Raw genomic sequence first — 5,231 nt, 5'->3', positions numbered from 1 at the left:
TCATAGACGGACTGGCTCCGTCACAAACAGTAAGAGCTGGGGAAACACAAAAATACAGTAGGTAAATGCCATGTTGTTACACTTTAGCAAAATGAACCATAACGTTAGCTAACAAAAGATTTAATTACACATCAGTTAACCATGTTTTGTTTTGTTTTTTTGTTGTTTTTTTTAATAACAAAATCTAATTAATATTAATTTTAGTTGCACAAAGTATTACAAATGTGCTTATACATAACAAAAATCTAGGTGTATACTTAAATTCATAATTTCAGAGGAGGACACTTCTGTGCTTAAGAAAAGAGGTTTGTTCTCAATGCTAATGCTAATGCTATTGTTGAGGTGTATTAGATATTACAAACACGCTCTTTGCCACCAGGGCTGCCCTTTGTCACTGGCTCTGTTCATTGTATTTATGGACAGAATTTCTAGGCGTAGTCATGTGCCGGAGGGGGTCCGGTTTGGGGACCACAGGATCTCATCTCTGCTGTTCACAGATGATGTCGATGATGTCTTGTTGGCTTCATTGGGGCGGTTTGCAGCTGACTGTGAAGTGGCTGGGCTGAAGATCAGCTCCTCCAAATCCGAGGTCATGGTTCTCATCGACCAGAAAATGGTGGCTTGCTCTCTGCAGGTGGGTGGAGACTCCCTGCCTCAAGTGGAAGAGTTCAAATATCTCACAATTCCAGTCCTTTCTGATGAGTGAGATGCTGCTCAGGATGGGTGTCAGCTCTCCATTGTCTTCTGGATTACTGACTACCTGTCAGGCAAGTCTCAGTACGTGCAACAGGAGCAACCTGTCTCATATCATGGTCAGTAATGTAGGAGGCCCCCAGGGTACAGTCCTGTCTCCGTTTCTGTTCACTCTGTACACTTCTGATTTTCAGTACAGCTCCAACTCCTGCCACCTGCAGAAGTTCTCTGATCACTCCCAGGCAATTTGTCTGCTCCTGAACGTTGACAAGACCAAGGAACTGGTGATTGACTTCAGGAGGAAGAGGACACTAGTGGAGCCCATCACCATCCAGGGCCATGAGGTGGAAATAGTGGACTGCTACAAGTACCTTGGCATCCATGTGAACAACAGGCTGGACTGGAAGAACAATTTTAATTCTGTGCACAAGAAGGGCATGAGTAGACTCATGAAAGCTCAGGTCTTTCAATGTGTGCAGCAAGTTATTGGAGATCTTCTACCAGTCTGTGGTGGCCAGCACGCTGTGGTCTGCTGGAGGAGCGGCATCAGTAAAAGGGACATTGGACAGGTTGACAAACTGATCAGAAAAGCTGGTCACGTGATCGGCTGTGAGCTGGAGACATTTGTCACAGTGAGGCACAGGAGATGGCCTCACCTCACCACATAGGTGAGGGTAGAAACGTAGATTGAGCAGTAATTCAAGAGGTTTGCCTTTCGGCTCTGCTCCCTCTTCACCACCAGTGTTGGGCATTTTACTTTAAAAACGTAATTAGTTACCATTACAAATTACTTCTCCCATAAAGTAACTGAGTTAGTAACTCAGTTCCCATGCTGTAAAAATAATTAATTACTTAGCAAAATAATTATCCAGTTACTTTTCATGTACTATTGCCCAAAAAAATCCGAGTTTGGCCTTAATGGAGAGGCTCCGTCTCCATCTCGGCTGCACCGGGGCTCGGGCTGAACAGCAGAGAGGTGTGTTATGTGACGATGTGAGGAGCTTCATTAGATTGAAATGACTTGAGGCAAACATGAACGGATTTTTTCCCAGGGCACAGTTACACTTAACATATACACACTCTTGCTCTTTATTTCAATGAGGGAGAAATAGTGTTGGTATTTCCAGTTTGAAAACTGCCTTTGAATGTCCGTGGCTCGTCACTGTCCCTGTCGTATTCTCTTTGAGTTTGTGTCATTTAGCCTGAAGTGTGCGGGAAAGAAACAACAAGGCAGCGCGAGCAAAGACTCCACCCGCTCAACTTCTCAGCCAACCATCTTGGCCCTACTCTGTCTGGAGCTCTCCCCGCCTGACACTGTGCCACCTCATTCAACCTAACTGTAACGTGCCACTTTGCTTTCCCAATAACGATAACGGCGTTTTAACAATAGGGAGTGTAATGAAGTAGTTTGACAAAATACAAAATAAAAGTGTGCTAAACATGAAGTAGCTCTTCAAAATAAAAGTGTGCTAAACAGGAAGTAGAAATTAAATCACTGAAAAAAATCCACATATCAAATAAAATGCAATGACTGGTTTTAGTAAAGGAAAAATATACACTTTGGTTATTTACAAGTAGAAGATTCAGTTGTATATTTTTTATTTACTTACTGGTAGGTCGTAAAAATGGGAAACTATTTCTCCGCTTCCGTGGAACATCTGCAAATACAAAACAAAACGGTCAGGACATACAGATCTCTTATTACTAAAGATGTTTTTCTTTGACATAGATGTTTTTTTTTGTTTTGATGTTATTATTTATTTCCTTTTCTACACAGGTGTAATGAACTTAGAACTGTAGGGTTTTGTAGTGCTCTATATAGTGTTTTATGTTTGTTTTTGTATGTACTTGTATGTGTTGTCCCAGGTCATTTCTGGACCCAAGTATTTGTGTAATAATATCCCATCCCTATGGTCACCATGAGGTTTATGTATCTATATGTTTATCACTACAATACTGCACATCACCTGCAGCTGTTTATATGTTACAGACAAAACTGAATCTGAAGCAGAAAGAACCAGGTAAAGTAGGAAATTAATCATTATTCTCAACTTTGCCATTCTATAGAATGCCTCAAGTAGAGATTACAGATTGATTTCCAACTTTGCCTGTTCATATTAGGCATTAGAATGCCTACGAGTCATTTCTATTCAATATATACTATACTGTACTTTATCAATACTACAAAAAATAAATGTTATGTTTTTGTCATCTCATCCTCATAACAGTGATGGATTGTAAAGAATAATAATGTCAAAAATATTACAACAACAGCAGCAATAATAAAACTAAAGCAGGGGTCTTCAAACCCCGGGCCGGGAACCAGTACCGGGCCGTTGTTTGGTACTGGGTCGCAAAAGCGCAAACCCTCCCTCCCGTATGCCTTGTGGACCGTCCCCTCCTCCTGTGCACCACGCAGACCCCTAAAACCAGGACTAAAACAGTTCTAAACCAGGTCTAAATCAGGTCTAAACCAGAACTAAAACCAGCACTAAACCAGTTCTAAACCAGGACTAAACCAGGACTAACCAAGTCTAAAACCAGGACTAAAACAGGATTTAGCCAGGACTTAACCACACCACTGCGCCTCCTCCAATACGCCATATGCTTCGTCCTCTCGGTCGCTCTCGGCACGAACAGCAGTATCCCAGTAATCCACACCCAAGGCCTGGGCCATATTTACTACTGCTAAAATGAATGGAAGTCAATGGGAGGTCATGGGCGACCCCACCGAAATGGTGAATGATGAGCGCGTCAGTGCCCGTCATTCAGTGACCCCACGGTGACGTGGGGAAGGTCGAGAGCTTTCAAAAAACGTATAATATGCTGTTCCAGTGTTTATGTATATATTGTTTTAGCTCAAATTATTATAATTTTATTTTAATTTTTCATTATTCTTTTGTTCTTAGAGCTCTAATTTGACCCCCTAAACATGTTCAAAAACTCACCAAACTTTGCCCAAAATTCAGAAGAGCCGAAAATTTCGAAAAAACACCTGGAAAACTCTGTATTTTGGGCATGTCTTAGAGCCACAAAATTCAGTCCACACATTCGTCATATGAAGACAAACAAAATATATTATTATGGCCACGACCCCTATAGGAGACACTTGGGCACAGTGTGCTTGCGCGTGTGTGTCTGTTCCCTGAGAGGAGGTGGGGGTCACGTGAGCGTGGGGTGTGTGTGTGTGTGTGTGTGTGTGTGTGTGTGTGTGTGTGTGTGTGTGTGTGTGTGTGTGTGTGTGGAAAGTATAAATGGCGCATACTCACCGGGGCCAGGTAGGAGGAGAGAGGTCTGTTGGGTAGCCGTAATTTTTGTTGACCACTATTGCTTTGTTTCTGGTTTTACATTTTCAAAGCAGTATTCATTTTTACAATATTCATGCTCTCGGTCCATATACGTACGCTTGTCGCTGTGAACCCAGCTTTGTATATTAAACCACCGTAAACGCACTCTGGATCTAGCCTCATCTGTTTTACATCGCATTCAGCGCGTCATAACTTTTACCAAACCCAATTTTACCTCTCTGCGGCTACCAGGAAACACAGTATCGTATAGCCGCTATAACATCTGACAAACCAGAATGCGGCCATCTTGGATTGAAATGTTCTAAATGCTGACTCAGCATTTTTGCTGAAGGCGCTTCACCCACAGGGCGGAAAATCACCGTACATCATCTAGAGAAGTGGGGCATCTAAAGTTATTTAATTAATTTTGATAACTATTGCGGTTTACGTGCCACAAATTTCAGTTAAAATTTTTGACAATTTTCAATGTCAAGAGCCACTCACGTTCGCACAGACTTAGTCCGATCGTGCTGAAATTTGAATCATTAATGCGTGATCTCAGCCTGAATATAATACACTATAAAATATATGAAAGTGAACACTATAGCGCCCCCTACCATAGACATGAAACATCAACATTATCGGATTCGTACCAAATTTGGGAATTAAATTCTATGAATGACTAGAAGCAAAAACATATATTACGGACATGGGGAATGTTTCACGGCTGGCCAGCAGGGGGTGCAAAGACATTTAAATTATTTAAAGGTGCACCTTGCATTTTTTTCTGGTGGAGGATGTGCTGGCCTTGGATTTTTTTTTTTTTTTTTTTTTTAATCAACACGAGCAAAAATGTAGAAAAATGGCAGGAGTAGGTGAGGAGTTAGGGTTAAGGTAATGATTAGGCTTAGGTTTAAGGTTAGGGTTTTAGGGTTCAGGCCTAGCATTAGGTTTTGGGTTAGGGGTTAGACTTGTGGTTGGGGTGGCGTGGGGTGGGCTATGGTTAGGATTATGATTAGGGTAAGGTTTAAGCTTAGGCTTATTAGGGTCAGTGTGAGGCACGGCATTTGCGGGGCGCGGTGTTTGCGGGGCGCGGTGTTTGCGGGGCGCGGCGTAAGCACGCGCAAGGGCCGATCATTGCCGCTTGCGGCTATATTTATTATTATTATTGTTGTTGTTGTTATTGTTGTTCCCAATTTATCTCTGTTGTACCAATAAATACATTATACTGATTTTTTTACTGATTCTAAT

General features: G+C 41.9%; 1 pseudogene; it reads left to right on the top strand.

Annotated features, from left to right (window-relative positions):
* The first annotated feature begins 3,386 nt into the window (after positions 1–3,386).
* LOC110162077 (GTPase IMAP family member 8-like) overlaps positions 3,387–5,231 on the top strand; it is a 5,838-nt pseudogene continuing 3,993 nt past the window's right edge.

The sequence above is a fragment of the Boleophthalmus pectinirostris genome, unplaced genomic scaffold, assembly GCF_026225935.1.
Source record: "Boleophthalmus pectinirostris isolate CB_2022bp ecotype Guang Dong unplaced genomic scaffold, ASM2622593v1 HiC_scaffold_4, whole genome shotgun sequence".
Lineage (NCBI taxonomy): Eukaryota > Metazoa > Chordata > Actinopteri > Gobiiformes > Gobiidae > Boleophthalmus > Boleophthalmus pectinirostris.
Note: the sequence above shows the minus strand (reverse complement) of the source record. Positions and strands in the feature narration are given on the sequence as shown.